This window comes from Cydia fagiglandana, chromosome Z (genome assembly GCF_963556715.1).
Source record: "Cydia fagiglandana chromosome Z, ilCydFagi1.1, whole genome shotgun sequence".
Taxonomy (NCBI): Eukaryota; Metazoa; Arthropoda; class Insecta; order Lepidoptera; family Tortricidae; genus Cydia; species Cydia fagiglandana.
The window spans coordinates 41513271-41531923 of NC_085959.1; the positions used below are offsets into that span (position 1 = coordinate 41513271).

At 40.4% G+C, this 18653-nt stretch overlaps 1 protein-coding gene across 2 annotated transcripts in view; it reads right to left on the minus strand.

The window, feature by feature from the left end:
- Nucleotides 1-18653, minus strand: part of LOC134678394 (EEIG family member 2) — a 99792-nt gene that overhangs the window by 60347 nt on the left and 20792 nt on the right. The gene's annotated exons all lie outside the window — the stretch shown is intronic.

Genomic DNA, 18653 nt, shown 5'->3' on the forward strand with positions numbered 1-18653 from the left:
CCCCCACCCTCCTCTAAATGGCAGGGGTCGCGCGCACGGGGCCTTGACAGAAAATCAAACCGGGTTTTTGGCAACTCTTTTGCACGTATGTGCTATTGTCACACGTCTCTTTCTATAAGCTGGGACGTACAGTCAGCAATATTATTCTCTTAGCACCTTTGTAATCTTTGTATACAAATTTCAATGCAGAGAGGATACCTTTTCTCTGCAGCTGACTGTACATTAAAATACAGTTATCTTCATTATAACTTTATTTATACCTCTCGGGTCGAATGGTGGTCTATAATAGTTGATTTTTCTATGGAGTAACTATCAGGTAAAATGTTTAGATTAATAGAGACATTTTCTGCAAGTCTATTAGCACATTTATTTATTAAACGTTATTTTTTTTTTCAATTATTTTCAAATTTATCCCAACCAAAAGAGACTTGAACTGTCATATGGGACCATCGTTCGACGCGAGAGGTACAGCAGTCGAGTTCATAAATATGTATACATGTTATCACTTTATTGCAATGGATTAAGGTTATGATATGTATACATATTTAGGGACTTAACTATATAAAGAGCAATGCAAACGGCTATTGATTGCTCTTGAGTTTATTTGCATCGCCTTATCTGGATGTCGACCTCAAACTCTCGTCTGAGGTGTTTGAGGTCGCTTATGAATCTGTGACAGAGACAGCGGCATAAAGGACCCCACTTTGTCATGCAAATCTGCCTCATGTTGACCTCAATAGCGTCTGATAGAGATTGATGGCTAGATGTGTTGCAAATATAAAGATATAGATAATGTCGGGCGTTTGCATTTTGCCCTATTACGGTGCAATGGGCTCAGCATGTTATGAGTGTTTGAACAATCATAGCGCTTTTTTATTAGATATTGAGGCCTGCTTCAGTAACTTCATCGATTCGATACTTGATAATAAACTTTTTTCGCTTGATTATTTTTCAATGATTAATCGATGTGCGTTCCGTTCACAGAAGGACTTGAGCTCACTGAACCGTAAGATTGGTCAGTTTGTTAATGTCGGTCGATAAGGGACCATTCATTTATTACGTAGTATCCTGAGAAGAGGTTTTTCTAAATATCTAAAGTGATCATAATTTAAGATAATTAAATTATTTAATAATAAATAGTAATCAGGCCTGTGTACTGGACGTTATCAAAAGTTGACGCATACACGCGTGCTCTATTCAGTAAAATTCGCAAAGGATGGGGGCGTACTCTTATAGGGTTGACACTTAAACAAATGAACTGTTTGAAATATGTAATTATTAAGGCGCTCTTATAGTTGAGTTTTACGTTTCCGAGGGGGTGAAGCAGACGAGTGGTAGAACAGGCGGGCGGGCGCCCCGCGCGCCCCGCCGCACCATTCCCGCGCAGCACGTCTACATCCTTATTCTGGCGCCATCGGTATTCTGAATATTCTGATTTGTCAGTTCCGGGATTTTTTCCGGCAATTAATATCGAATAAGGTTTATTAGCAAATTCGTATTTTAATGAGTACTTAATGAAATTATATACTATATGAGAGTATACCCCGACAAACTAAGAACCTAATCAAATTATACCAAATTATTATGAGACAGAAATTAGTACTTACTTACCTTAAAAATATAATAGAGTTAGACCAAGAAAACTCTGCAACGATTTTGATTACACACGCAGTGCAAGTGTTATTTTGAACGACAAATTATGATTAACACTTGCACTGCGTGTGCAACCAAAATCGTCGCAGACTTGGTCTAATTCTAGAAGTCAATTTCGGGCAAGTAGGTATTGAAAATAAGGAAGAATACTGTAGCAGGGGGGTGTCACTACCCAGTTTAGGTACATTTGGCCGGCGCGGCGTATGGCAGTGGCTGCCGCGCGCCGCTCGGTTCGCACGATAGTCGTGTCACGTGGCGCTCGCGCAAAATTGAAAATACACAATGGCTTCGAAACCTATATCTCGATCTAATCCGTATAAAAGATATTGTTCTGTTTACGGATGTCTGAAGAACAAGGAAGCAGAAATAACATTTTATTAAATTCCGGAAAGGTGAATTTTAAACTTTAAAACATAACATAAATACTAAGTAATCAAATTCGATAACTAATTCGTTTTGTTTGCATAAAACTAAACCGGTTTAGACCAATTTAAAATGATTATTGGTCGCCCAGAAACAATATTAGGAACTGACCGACATATTTTCAAAGGAATGCGACTGTGGCATACCTACCTAATACTTCCGTAAAAATCAGACATACTATCTCCGGATAAAAAAATTATGTTTACAGAATCAACGTTTGTAATTCCTACATATTAATCTTAAAAATAATAAATCGGTAGGTATAGGTACAAAAACTTGTCAAGTTTCAACCCTGTGCCGTTGCCGACACTCACAGCTCGGTCATAAAACGGCGGCGAGTATAGGTATAATTTTATACCTAAATGTGACTTTTGTGAACGAGTGAATTTTCTGTACGGTAGTACTATTACTTATTATGTGACTGTAGTTCGTTTTTTTAGCATTAGAAAGTACTTGAAAGAAGGTAAGCGATCTTGACATGTCTTTTAATTGAAAAGCGCTTTTTAAAAATCAGTAACTATTACTTATGAAGCTTATTTTATATATTAGGACTTTTATTTTATATAAAATCAATCAACATTTGGCATGATGTGTCACATCCCCGTAGCTGCAGGCGTCCATAGGCTATGGTGAATGCGGGTCGTATGCTTGCTTGCCACCAGTGTGGTATATAAAAAAAACATTTTTTGGAATAAATTTCCATATATCACGGTACGGACTTGGCGGAAATAAGGTAGAAGTACTAGTGCTCAACGCTGCACTAGTATTCGACACGGGCACTTTATGTCAAAGTGACAAGAATTAAATTTGAATACAGAAAGATCGTCGCCGTTCAAATTTAACCTATATTACTTTGACATAAAGTATAGTGTGTAGCTTTCAAATAGAGCTCAACGGCTAATCCTATTGTCTATTGTTAAGTAAAACCGCACGTGCTACTTACCTGCAAAAAAGGGTCTTAATTATTTTATTTGGCACCTGAGCGCCGGCTAGGCCAACGCACAAAAAACCAGTGTAGGTGCGCTCTCCGATAACGCGCCTTTGTTACGCATCTCGATGACACATTTTAGACTGGTTCTGTAGCGTTCGACTCGCCGGCACTCAGTAACCGAAGTACGTATTTTTTATGCAGGTGGTTGTGGCACGTGGCACGAGCGGTTTTACTTAACAATAGACAGTAGAATTAGCCGTCGAGCTCTATTTGAAAGCTATACACTATACCCATGTCGAATACTAGTGCAGCGTCGAGCACTAGTACTTTTACCTTACCTAATATTAAACACAAAACTATTTTAGGCATTTTTCGACCACTTCCCTTAAAACGCATGTAGGTAACTCGGAAACTAAAAGCGGTGAAATGGTTACCACCATACACTAAACACTCCCACATAGGTATTTGAATCCCGTACATACACATATGTTTAAAAATGATTCAATTTGATTAATTTAATAGCCTTTAATTAAATATATTTACACAATTTATCAATCGTGACTGAATTCCGGATCGGTTAGATGGGTGTGTGCCTTTGCTTCCCAACTTGTTATAAAATGACAATATGACGGGCAAATGTCTGAAATGTCACAGTAATTAAGAATTGTTTTGCTTTTCTTCGTAAGTATGTTGAAAAACATTGTGTGTATAACATATTTGCATATTTATACAGTGGTTACCCATTTTATGAAACGTTCACTAAACTAGCATAGGTCCGACGCTGGCAGTGGCCACGGGCGTACTGGCGTGGGGAATGGGCGCAAGGTATTGCCGCGTAGGGTGTAATTTAGTACGCAAAGCTTGAATTTATAAAATTATGAATGAAAAGATTAACGTATCGATAAAAGGACCAGCAATAACGAAGATTTACTTAAAAGCTATCAAATGAGGTAAGTTTCATATCCATTTTCGTCGTAGTACTTCTAAAATATGGATCAAAAGACAGCTTTAAGCATGTTTTCAACTTAAGATTCTATCGAGAAAATAATGAGCCGTTGTGTTTCTGACAAGCAATAACGTAGTTCAAGGACTAAAGTTATACATACTAGAAAATAATGCATGAAATCCTTGTAAAAGTCTGTAAATATGGTTACAAAAAAGCGCATTTTACTACACACCGCGCCTTAAAACTGTCTGCCCGTCGGTCACAGCCGATTGGCTTCGAAACGAGTGGACTTTTGATAAACATAAAATATGAAAGAGAAGATCCGATGTGGAAAGATAACGTAAATAAATGAATTTTAATTTGGTGGCAAATTTTGGGAGGCACATTAGTAAAAATAAATTATTAGAGACTTTTTTGTATAACATATCAAATAAAACTAGAAATAAGATATTTTTGAGAAGTCTAGACGAGATTTTAGCGTTTATCAAGGTGTTACCATAACCCTGTTGGTTGTATGAACAGCTACACAAGCCGACTATAATAATACGGTGGTAATGAGGACGGGAGACGACTGCCAACCCTGGCGAGCAGTATGAGTCAAGCTCGAGCGCCGCCAGCGTGCCAATGTGGGCCGTGATCAGAAAATACAATACTATACTATCACTATTAAGATGAGTAACAACTGCCACATAATGGTCTGTTTATCAGGCGATAACTCCATACATCTAGCGCGACCTCAAGTAGGGACTCGCGCCCGAGAACGCAACTCATGCTAGACCGCCGGAGAAGGTCTCCATGCTCCTAGTGCATAAGGGCCCATCTGTGATGGAAAGCCACATATTGGTAGGTACATAGGCTGACATTGTCGCTGTTATTACGCGAGGTCAAATCGAAGCGAGACGTTTCGCGCATAGACACCCGAGGCGAGGCGAGGTGACGCAACGGCGACGCGAACAAAACGGACGGACGTCGAGGCGGAGACAATGTCAATGTTATTTAACATGTTCGTGGGGTCAACGCGCCGCGTGACGTCTCGATATCGGACGATTCTCTATACCGGGATTTATATCCGATATTATACCACAATACTGGAATTACAGGGATTGAATATAACCACCGAAAACTTGGAAATAGAAAATGGTCTTTTTTTAATGTTTTGTTACCCATAAGTACACAATTTATTACCATAATCATTTTCTGGGAAAACAGCAACAGCAGTGTTATACTTGAAAGTACAATGGCGAACTTATCCCTGTGAGGGATCTCTTCCAGCTAACCTCAAAAAGTAATTAATATCGTCTATGTCCGGTCTGTGAAGTAGTATATGCCAGGCAGTCAACCGTCAAGTGTCATGTCATCGTCGTAAAGATGGTTGACAGCAGCTAATTGAACCAAGTTCGTTTTTTGCGCCGCTGGCACGGTTACTGGTGTTCGGTACACAGATCACTTACTATGTTAATTGTTTGTAAATATGGCTGTCAATTGCACAAAAGAACCCTTTAAGCAAGGGCTCCCGAAACTATATTATTATTATGTATAAGATAAGATAAATATGGCGGCATCAGTGCGCTGTAATGCGAAACAGTAGGCCAGTAGTAATTTCATTACATTTACATATTATAATACAAATATTACATCAAACGCAAAGTGTTGCACCCCGCGCGCGCTCGTTTCTTGATATAAATATATATTTATCTACACACATATCATAAACTGTCTATGATGCCTTCAAAATTCGTAAATAATGGCCCACATTACGATAAACTGTTTTGTTACAGCAAATTTCTTATCTGTGAAAATGTGGTAATAGCTCATTACTATATCAAAATCGATTTGGTAATGCATTTCAAATTTCGAACATCTCTGAAAAAAAAAGCAATTTGATTTGACCCCTATTCTAATATCCGTTGAGATGACGTTTTATTCGAAATCAAATGACAATTGCATACAATATTGACAAATCTCGCACGTAAGTTGGTATCGGACGATATGGTAATCGACCCCGACTCTAGTTTGTCTCTGAATTAAAAAAAAAACTACGGATGCGTGACGTGCGTGAAAAAAGTTTTCATTTGCCGCCATTTAACGTACAGTTTATCTTTTAATTAGTTTATAAGTAAAAAATAATTTGTTTTGTTGTTTTTAAAGGAACTATAACAAAAGTTTCGTGTAAAATGTGCGATAAAGATATTTCGGAGACGCCATGTCATATCCGCGAGTTCCGCCAGAGAGCAAAATCGGCTGTAATATCAAGTTAGTGAATATATCATAGAAAGTTTATAATATGTGTGTAGATAAAGCAGTGTATGTAACTGTACATAATTAGGCATTAAAACACTCGTGTGATACTATTATGAAACTCATTTCATTCGTTTCATAAACCCACACTCGTATTTTAATGCCTTTCATTATGTAGCAGTCACATAAACTACTATAATTATAAACAGAAATAGATGTCATATACTATGCTACTAGATGGTCTAGATGGCTTGGTCACTATTTCTGTATGTCACAAATATTTCAGTTCAAAATGACAGATTGAGACAAACGATTATGAGCCAATTGAGGATTGTATTAGCGCGTTTATGAATAAGGAAATAAAACTGCGAAGTCTGCGAAGTACCTACTCGACAGACTATGCGACTCAGCGTATAAAAGTGGTGAATGAGAGTAATCGCGACCACTTCACATTGCGGTGTCCGCGTGCGACGGTCTATGGTTCAAGAGAAAACTGCTTGGTCTGTTCAAGGTTTCTTTTTATAAGTATACTGTACTTGTCGGGGGACGATCTTACACAATCTTATAACACGAGATTTATTTAGGTTTCTAACTTAAAAAAAAATCCTTCTAGCCGAGAATCGAGCCACGAAATATCTGTAAAATATATCAGGAACATGTTTTTGATTTTCTACGTATACCGTGCGAGAGCTCTGAAAGCGAATTAAAATTTTTAAATATCAAAATGATGTTTGAATTGGCCTCTTGTACCTAACAATAACATACAAATAGTAAGAAGTACAAAGGCGAACTTATCCCATTATGATTGAGCTCAGGTTAACTTTTTCGCTCCACCAGACCAAGGCCTAAAGATCGCCTGTGCGGCGGGCAGCCGAGATGGCCCAGATCGTACATGGTCGAAAGTCAAACGAAACGACAAAATGTATTGCGATGACAGATACTACGAAAAGTCACGTGACGATTCGACGATCAACGAATGTCTATTTGGCTAAGCCTCCTGATAATTAATGTTACTATGATCTTAATTATGTGATGCTATTAGCGATGTCGCCGAAACTCGTCTGCCAACTCAAGGCCGCGGCAACGGTCGCGGAGCCGAGGGCCCGCAAGGTCGACCCTACGGTTCTCAAGAGGAAAATGCCGTGCGGTACGACCAGCTTGAATGAAATGATCTTGTATAATGTAAAGTTTAAAAAAATTAAGAAGTCCTAGTCCGAAATGTAGGATCGTAATGTAAGTAACATCCGGACACTATAGAAAATTCCAAGTATACTATCTAAGCTCTAAGGTTAAGGTGAAGTCATATAAAATGTTGTGAACTGGCTGAACCCACTGCACCTTAAGGGCCTGTGCACAAGCCACAAATCACGTAAGATTTTTCTATGCTACTTTTTTCCGCTGCCGCCTCGCCCTTGGTGATATTTAATGAGGTTCTTTCGTCCGATTTTTTCGTGCCCTTCTCCCTCTTATCGAACCTCGCGTGATTTGTGCACAAGCTTTAGAGTTGTTTCAATAGTTTCCTTGTTACGTGACGGCCTTGACTCACCTATTCGGGTCCGATCGTACTGCTAATATCCTTATTTATGCACTTACACGGTTCGCGCACGTGCCTTGCTTTTAATAATATGACCTCAGGAATCCAGTGACGGTTAACGATTTAAATATACGGGGAGTGTAAACTGTTTCAAATTATAGGACATCCTTACACCAATTGAGTGTCTCACAGCAAGCTAATGTAGGCTTGTGTTGTGCCCACTTTTTTTCCTAGCCTATTTGAGTGTCCGACTGCTGGGCAAAGGCCTCTCCCCTTAATTTCCACGACTCCCGATTTGGTGCTTCCTCCGGCCAGTTGTTCAGGAAGCTGTCTAGGTCATCTCGCCATCTCCGTTTGGGCCTACCGCGGCTACTGGGTACTTAGACAAAGCTATATCGAGTGGAACAGAACGGGAACGGGACTTTTATGCAAATGGGGAATTGTTTGGGCCCACACACGGCTACGTACCTACTGTATTTGTCACTTATTACCTCATCACGTTAATATTTCTAACCGTTCTTGAGATATAATTCATCATCATCATCATCTCAGCCTATATACGTCCCACTGCTGGGCACAGGCCTCCTCTCGAGCGCGAGAGGGCTTGGGCTATAGTCCCCACGCTAGCCCAATGCGGAGTGGGGACTTCACAAACACCTTTGAATTTCTTCGCAGATGTATGCAGGTTTCCTCACGATGTTTTCCTTCACCGAAAAGCGACTGGTAAATATCAAATGATATTTCGTACATAAGTTCCGAAAAACTCATTGGTACGAGCCGGGGTTTGAACCCGCGACCTCCGGATTGCAAGTCGCACGCTCTTACCGCTAGGCCACCAGCCCCCTCTGAGATAGAATTGTTAACCATTAACTAGTGCAAAATTCTGAAGCTTGGAGGCCGTTAAAACCTCGAGAATCAAGACGGCCAACTCGCCCGTTTCTCGACACATCACGTGTCAGTCGCCACGCCGATAGTTTCGTTGCATTAATTTACATAACAATTGCCATTTATCGTGTCACTAAACGACTCGCAGTTTATCGACGACACTAACGGCCTGACCACGACATTGCGCGATCGGCTACGGCGGCGGCGACCGGCGGTAAGACGAATAAAGCATGCCATGCACCTAAAGGTTGCTGTAAGAAAAGCGTTAATTGTGAACTATTTTAGTAGGTAGTAGGTACTTGTAAAAATGCTACGATGCCGGGTTTTAGTTTAATGTTTTTCTTATAGCCTATAATAGGAATGGGCAACACCAAAAAGGAGATGACGAGACGACCCGGCGGCCTAGCCAAGGTGACGATCGCTTGCTGCTTCGCCATCGAATCGCTTTGTGTCTCAGTCTCTCTATCACTCTTCCATATTAGTGTGACGTTTGCGTTTAGTTCGCTACGTAACGTTAGCGATTGGCATGTTGTCACTCTGGACTCGTTTTGTAGCGACGTGATGTGTCGTTAATACGTTAGATTGAATTGTTAGTTTTATTTTATAAAATTGTTGATGTTATTATTTTTGCTTTTATGTAAATTCAATGTTGACGTGTAAAAGTGCCCTTGTGGCCTATTTGCTGAATAAATGTTGATGTTTGATGTTTGATGTTTGTCTGGTGGGAGGCTGGGAGCATGCACAAAGCAGTGACGGCTGGCGGAAGAAATGATGTTTTGCCCAGCAGTGGGACACAATATATTAGGCTTGATGATATGAATCATGGTAAAAAAGTTTGCAGTGAGAAAACTAAGGTTGCCTTTCACAATGCAAAAGGGATGTTATGTTATTAAAGTCACTCGAAAAGTAAAGCATGAATTAAACCAAAATACTAAAATGATAATAACTTTAAACGAGCTATATGACAGTTTATAAAACAATACAGTCATTCGACAGGGCAATCGTGCGGGGTGCGAGGAGGGGTCGCGCGTACCCGAGCTGCATACATAGCCATTGTTAGTTGCTCGGTATTACGTACAGGGCTAGCGTGTATTATATTAAGTATAGTAAATATTATATCAAAGTATTGAAAGTGGTAAGTCTCGGGCAGTTGTGTGAAAGTCTGAAAACCCTACTGTGTTTTGTGCGGTGTCGGCATTTACGCTAACTACAAAGGCGTTGGTCCACTGTTACTTTTTACACTGTGATTATATTATGGAGATGGTCAACGGAACAGCATATAAACAAAAATACGTGACTGTAACAAACATTCGATGCCAAACCTGCAGTAGACACAGTATCGAAGTTTCGCCTCTGTATCTGAAGTTATCCTCTGAACTTGAGTGTTTGCCAAGCGATGTTAGAATGCTTACTGAGTTGAGGACGCGCGGAACGTGAGTTGGAAAAATAAGTTGAATCTGAATTTTATAAACATGAACTGAAAATCTAAAAATTTGTCGCTCCACAAACTAAAGTATCGGATGGTTTTTGTTTACGACATATATTATGCTACAAAAACTTAAGAATTTAATATGTAATATTAAGAGCCGAAAGGGCTTCAACATGTTGGGTTCAGTTCCATTCACGCCTCCCAAATGTCCGGAACACCATTGTTCCGTGATAGGTAAAGATAATACAATGAAGTATTTGAACAAATTAAATTATTTCCCAGGAAATATTTTAATAAGATAAGTAGGTAAAGATAATTATAATACTGTAACGCGAACTTTCCCAAATATATCAATAAACTATGGTTAGTTCACATGGAGCCTACTAGATGGCGCTAGTAGTCCTCGATTTCGATGTAAACATTAGCGATATTTTATCTTTCCCGTAGTTTTAAAAATCCAAAACCTTGCGTAACTTGTGTTATGTGTTGCCTAGTTTTTTTATGTAAACATAACGAATGTGCAAACTAAGATTAATGTAAATTTGATAGCTTCCAGTTCCTAGGCAATGTTTAGTTCCTTGAGCCTCACAGGATGGCTCTACTAGTACCCAATGTTTTGTTCTTAAACCCAATGTTCCTGGAGTCTTAAAATTATGATTTCAAGCATTCCATGACACTTGTATTTTTACTAAAACGTAGCAAATGTATAGATTTGGATTAACGTAATCTTGAACATTCATACATATATAGTTCACCTATCTGCATAAAGATGGCGTTAATAGGCCTAGCATATCTCGTTTCTGAAACCTGTAAAAAATACAGAACATCATGTAACATGTTCCTAAAAATATATCGAATGTATCTAAATAGTTTAACATACATAAAAACAACGCGCCTGTTCGTACAATTTAACTGTTTACCAACTTGTCACTAGATGTCACTGTACAGCGCGCATACTAATCCTACATGGCGGTGTTAAGATTTTTCCTAGAATAAGGACCCGATTCACCGAATATTGTTAATGTTGAGAATTAGTTAGGAGTCGCTAGGCGAACGGACTGCGTACCCTCTGGGACCCTTCCGGCCCTATTTGACTGCATAGTTTAAAATCTCGAAGTACACCTTCGCGTTCGACTGCTGTCCTTTAGGACGCTGTTCGGCCTTAGGTAGTTAGTATAGTTTGTTAGTCTAAGTATAATTACAATTAAGAGCGCTCTTACAAGAAAAGTCGAAATAATGCAAAATTGATGATACTAGTCGACGAAATTCAGGACTTTGTGCTCATTATTAGAAACAATGAGTACTTGTTCCAGTAAAAGCGTCTTCTTATCTTTTTAAATATCGTTGTAAATATTAGAAAAAGGACTTATTAAATTAGTAATGAATTTTTTTCTGATGGTCGTTTCCGAAAAACCGCTTGAAGCACTGAACGGCAAGCTCTTATTTGGAAATGTTGAGAAGTTTACTCTGCTAAACCTGGCTATTTTGTATTACTAATACCCTGTGCTTTAGGCATATCAAACGATATTTTTCCTACATACCTTTCAGAAAGAGAAAATCAAAGTAAAACGAACTCAATTTTCTCTCCGAAACAAGTGTCAATTTCTACGAAAACCTACTTAATATCGAAGTCATTTTCATACTCAAGCAATCTGCAACGTATGCTCATACTGTTGGTATACATTAGTGTTTATGAAATTCTACTATAATTTTTTGGCAATTTTTTGAAAACTACTCTATATTACCGATGACGCGCGCTCGCCAGCTCAGTGCCGCGGCAGAGCTTGTACAGGCAGGACGTGTGTCGGTCGGCTCCGCACATTTTCAACGGCGACGACGAGGTTTTTTATCATTGTGTGCGGCGGGCGCCGTGTAAAACGCTATACTGTGTGCGTGTAAACCGCAACGAGAGACTTTGATCCTAGCACTGTTTTTATAGTATTATAATTTATAATGGTACAGTTTAATAAACTACCGGACAGGATTAAAAATATTTGAAACGACCTGACATTCTATATGTATTTATTTGACTCAAGATAGTACTCAGGGTCTGATGATGGAGCCGGAAGGTGGTCACCGGTACTAATCAACCATGCAACTAAACCATTTCGTGTTTGGGCTCGTTTGATTCGTCTCAACAAGATCTTTGACACAAGATAGTACTCAGGTTCTGATGATGGAGCCGGAAGGTGGTCACCGGTACCAATCAACCATGCAACTAAACCACTTCGTGTTTGGGCTCGTTTGATTCGTCTCAACAAGATCTTTGACACAAGATAGTACTCAGGGTCTGATGATGGAGCCGGAAGGTGGTCACCGGTACCAATCAACCATGCAACTAAACCACTTCGTGTTTAGGCTCGTTTTATTCGTCTCAACAAGACCTTTGACACAAGATAGTACTCAGGGTCTGATGATGAAGCCGGAAGGTGGTCACCGGTACCAATCAACCATGCAACTAAACCACTTCGTGTTTGGGCTCGTTTGATTCGGCTCAACAAGATCTTTGACTTAAGATAGTACTCAGGGTCTGATGATGGAGCCGGAAGGTGGTCACCAGTACCAATCAACCATGCAACTAAACCACTTCGTGTTTAGGCTCGTTTTATTCGTCTCAACAAGATCTTTGACACAAGATAGTACTCAGGGTCTGATGATGGAGCCGGAAGGTGGTCACCGGTACCAATCAACCATGCAACTAAACCACTTCGTGTTTGGGCTCGTTTGATTCGGCTCAACAAGATCTTTGACTTAAGATAGTACTCAGGGTCTGATGATGGAGCCGGAAGGTGGTCACCGGTACCAATCAACCATGCAACTAAACCACTTCGTGTTTAGGCTCGTTTTATTCGTCTCAACAAGACCTTTGACACAAGATAGTACTCAGGGTCTGATGATGGAGCCGGAAGGTGGTCACTGGTACCAATCAACCGTGCAACGAAACCACTTCGTGTTTAGGCTCGTTTTATTCGTCTCAACAAGATCTTTGACACAAGATAGTACTCAGGGTCTGATGATGGAGCCGGAAGGTGGTCACCGGTACCAATCAACCATGCAACTAAACCACTTCGTGTTTGGGCTCGTTTGATTAATCTCAACAAGATCTTTGACACTGAAGATACACAAGGTTTGATTATGGAGCTGAAAGGTGGCCACGGGTACCAGTCTATCATGTAACTGAACCACTTCGTGTTTAGGCACGTTTTATTCATCTCAACAAGATCTTTGACACAAGATAGTACTCCGGATCTGATGATGGAGCTCGAAGGTGGCGACGGGTACCTGTCTATCATGCAGTGTTGGCATCAATCTGAACTAAATCAATCCGGATTGATCAAATGATTGACGCGTCAATCCGATTGAATCAATTGGAATTAACGCATCAATCCTCAATTCGGATTAAATCAATTTTCAATCTAGATTAACCTAATAGGGTCCCTTTCCCTTCCCTAAGATTAGTTTTCAAAGGTGTCCTTTTTAGGGACTTACTTACTGGACTTAAAGTCGATATCTGAGGTTCCCAGAGGTTCGAAAACATGTTCCTGATGTCAGTATTGACTGATGTCCCTTTTAGGGACATTTTTCGAAATTGGCCAATTACGTTCATATTCGTAATCGATGTCGACCATAGGTCCCGAAAAATGTTTCTGACGTCAGTATTGAAGGATGTCCCTACCATTTCGGGACATTTTTTTAAATTGATCGTTGGCACTTTAAAACGATATCTGAGATTTCCAAAGGTTCCGTAACATGTTTCCGACGGCAATACAGACGGAGTTTCCTTTTTTTGTCTGGACATTTATGGGACATTTCTTCCAATTAACCGATTGCGTTCAAAATCGATATCTGAGGTGCTCAAAGGTTTCGAAACATGTTTCTGACGGCAATACCGAAAAATGACCTTTTTTCAGCAGGGTGGCGTAATGCAGGTAGTAAAGTAAGTACGCGGCTAAAGTGTAAAATCTCAATATTGCCGTTGAAACCATATTTTGCACCTCAGATATCGATTTTGAATGTAATCAGTCACTTTCAAAGAATGTCACTAAAATGTCCCAAAACAGGACACTGTTTACCTCAGATATCGATTTTAAACGCAATCGGGTAATTTCTAGAAATGTCCCAAAAAAGGACATCTCTCAATATTTCCCTCGGAAACAAGTTTCGAAACCTTTGGGCACATCAGATATCGATTTTGAACGCTATCGGTTAATTTCAAGGAAAGTCCCGAAAATGTTCCAAAAAGGACATCCTTCATATAGCCGTCGGAAACATGTTTCGGAACCTTTGGTAAACTCAGACACCGCTTTTGAACGCATTTGGTCAGTTTCACAAAAATGGCCTAAATAAAAAGGACATTAGGTAGGTACATACAAAGTAATCGTCAATCCGAATTGACGATTGAGGATTGACCGATCAATTCGAATTAACGATTAGTAATTGTCAATCTTCAATCAGTAGATTTAGAATTAGTTTCGTCAATCGTCAATTCGAATTGATCGGTCAATTCTCAATCGTCAATTCGAATTGATTTTTTGCCAACACTGCTATCATGTAACTGAACCACTTCATGTTTGGGCTCGTTTGATTCGTCTCAACAAGACCTTGGACACAAGTTAGTACTCAGGGTCTGATGATGGAGCTGGACTGTGGCCACGGGTACCAGTCTACCATGTAACTGAACCACTTCGTGTTTGGGCTCGTTTGATTCGTCGCAACAAGATCTTTGACACAAGATACTACTCAGGGTCTGATGATGGAGCTCGAAGGTGGCGACGGGTACCAGTCTATCACATAACTGAACCACTTCGTGTTTGGGCTTCGTGTTTGGTTTATCACCTAGTGTCAAAGATCTTGTTGAGACGAATCAAACGAGCCTAAACACGAAGTGGTTTAGTTGCATGGTTGATTGGTACCGGTGACCACCTTCCAGCTCCATCATCAGACTCTGAGTATCACCTAGTGTCAAAGATCTTGTTGAGACTAATCAAACGAGCCTAAACATGAAGTGGTTTAGTTGCATGGTTGATTGGTACCGGTGACCACCTTCCGGCTCCATCATCAGACTCTGAGTATCACCTAGTGTCAAAGATCTTGTTGAGACTAGTCAAACGAGCCTAAACATGAAGTGGTTTTGTTGCATGGTTGATTGGTACCGGTAACCAACTTCCAGCTCCATCATCAGACTCTGAGTATCACCTATATAGTGTCAAAGATCTTGTTGAGATGAATAAAACGAGCCTAAACACGATGTGGTTTAGTTGTATGGTTGATTGGTAATGGTGACCACCTTCCAGCTCCATCATCAGACCCTGAGTAGTGTCTTGTGTCAAAGATCTTGTTGAGACGAATCAAACGAGCCCAAACACGAAATTGTTTAGTTACATGAGAGACTGGTACCCGTGGCCACCTTCCAGCTCCATCATCAGACCCTGTGTATCTTCAGTGTCAAAGATCTTGTTGAGACGAATCAAACGAGCCCAAACACGAAGTGGTTTAGTTACATGATAGACTGGTACCCGTGGCCACCTTCCAGCTCCATCATCAGACCCTGTGTATCTTCAGTTTCTTGTAACTTGTTTCTTGTAAATAAGCGAGTACCTATAATTTCTTTGAGGTCATCCATTAATTACGTCACACGAATTTTTAGGTTTTTTGACCCCTCCCCCCCTCCTTGTCACACTTGGTCACATTTGGCAAACCCCTCCCCCCTAGTGTGACGTCACATTTTTTCTACGAAATCGCCAAATCGAATTAAGTAGGTACCTAAGTATTATTAATATTTTATCAAAATATTTTTGATGATATAAATATTAGTAATTTTATAACCCAAAACTGCTTAGGAAAGAAAATTAAACGAATAAAAATGATTATCGTTTTAAAAACTTGTTATTTAAATGTACAGCGAATAAAATAATTTAAATAAATTTTCGGTTACTGATGAAGTTAAAGTGACGTCACAAAGTTTGTGTCTCCCCCATGTCACAATATGTCACATTTTCTTCACCCCCTCCCTCCCCCTAAACGTGTGATGTAATTAATGGATGACCCCTTTCGAGTAATATACGTTCATAAGTACGAGTATGGGGCTATTCATAAATTACGTCGTTTCAAATGGGAGGAAGGGGGGGTCTGGACATCGGATGATGGTAGCATGACGTAGGAGGAAACAGAGTCATCCGAAGCATGATTTTTGGATGATTTGAGGGATGGGGGGGTCAAAAATAGATGACGTAATTTATGAACAGCCCCTATGTACATTTGCACTGCATTTAGTATTTTCGTACTTACCAAATAACAGTTTTAGGACTTTATAAGTTAAGTACAGTTAGTGTTGTTATGGTTGATTTCAATATGCTTCGCGAAGGATCAAGAATGTTTAATCCATCATTGTAGTGCGAGCGTGGTAGAAGGGATCGGAATACTGAGCTCGCACGGCCTGCCGCAGCGCGTAAAATACCTAAACTCGCTCAACCCCGAAATGTAATAGCACTCTTAATTAGCGCCGACTGGAATAAACTCCTGCCAACGTAAAACGCATTTAATTTCGCCTTCATCCCGCACGCCCCACCTCCAAGAAAATTATTCTACATCTGGCGCACAACGTGAGGGCCGTGCCGTGACATCGCAACGAGTTTATGCCTGTCGTAACACGTCGAAGAGCGAAATTCTTGCGGGAAAGAGATAGCATGGCGGTCAGTATGACAGACAGCCAGTTCCAGCAGCTGTTAGGAGCGATTACCAGTGCTGCACGACCTGCTCCGTCTCCGGTGAAACATAGTTCCTTCGCGAAGGCCACTTTCTCCTACGACGGCAAACGGGATCCAGCCTGCGTGCAAACTTTCCTGACGGCGGCTACGTGTTTCAAACGCGTCGGGAATATTAACGACAGCGACGCACTACAGAGTTTACCTCTAATACTGAAAGATGCTGCAGCCGTTTGGTGGAACTATAAATACGTCATGAGGATACGTGCAGTCTTACCGAAGAGGGGGAGGGTTCCCCTAAAGACTACCCCTGAACCAGCAGTCACGAGTGGACGTCCGCCCAACGGCCTCAACGCACCAAAGACTTTCCTGTCACCGCGCCGGGTCGTCTGCAGTTCCAGAGGGGGAGACTGTAACGCGAACTTTCCCAAATATATCAATAAACTATGGTTAGTTCACATGGAGCCTACTAGATGGCGCTAGTAGTCCTCGATTTCGATGTAAACATTAGCGATATTTTATCTTTCCCGTAGTTTTAAAAATCCAAAACCTTGCGTAACTTGTGTTATGTGTTGCCTAGTTTTTTTATGTAAACATAACGAATGTGCAAACTAAGATTAATGTAAATTTGATAGCTTCCAGTTCCTAGGCAATGTTTAGTTCCTTGAGCCTCACAGGATGGCTCTACTAGTACCCAATGTTTTGTTCTTAAACCCAATGTTCCTGGAGTCTTAAAATTATGATTTCAAGCATTCCATGACACTTGTATTTTTACTAAAACGTAGCAAATGTATAGATTTGGATTAACGTAATCTTGAACATTCATACATATATAGTTCACCTATCTGCATAAAGATGGCGTTAATAGGCCTAGCATATCTCGTTTCTGAAACCTGTAAAAAATACAGAACATCATGTAACATGTTCCTAAAAATATATCGAATGTATCTAAATAGTTTAACATACATAAAAACAACGCGCATGTTCGTACAATTTAACTGTTTACCAACTTGTCACTAGATGTCACTGTACAGCGCGCATACTAATCCTACATGGCGGTGTTAAGATTTTTCCTAGAATAAGGACCCGATTCACCGAATATTGTTAATGTTGAGAATTAGTTAGGAGTCGCTAGGCGAACGGACTGCGTACCCTCTGGGACCCTTCCGGCCCTATTTGACTGCATAGTTTAAAATCTCGAAGTACACCTTCGCGTTCGACTGCTGTCCTTTAGGACGCTGTTCGGCCTTAGGTAGTTAGTATAGTTTGTTAGTCTAAGTATAATTACAATTAATTAGCGCCGACTGGAATAAACTCCTGCCAACGTAAAACGCATTTAATTTCGCCTTCATCCCGCACGCCCCACCTCCAAGGAAACTACTCCACAATACCTAATAATAAAAGCTTTATTGCACACTACAAAAAAAATGGTAATTAACAACAGGCGGACTTATAACTAAACAGGGAACTCTTCCAGACTTATCAGTAGAAGGGGTTAGGGGTAGGGGCATGGGCATCGGCCTCCTATGCGCACACACAAGACATAACAAATCACTCAAGAAGACACAAGAGGGTTTGAGCTTAAGCCCCTACGGCTAACACAGATTGAGGACTGCACACTTTAAGGGCCAGTTGCACCAACCACATTTGACAGACTGATCAACGTCAGCCGGCGCGCCCCGGCGCGCCACTATGAAACTTTCTATGCATAAAAATTTAGCGAACTCTTTAACGATTGCAACTGACCCTAAATGTCTTTGGAAGTGTGCAGGTTCGGGCAAATCCCAAATTATAAGTACATCCCGCATCGTAACTAAGGAGTCCTCGCTGTTACTATAGTTGTCATAATCCCACAAATGCAACAAATACGGGTAGGTACACTTTGTATAAAAATTCTACACATTTTCATT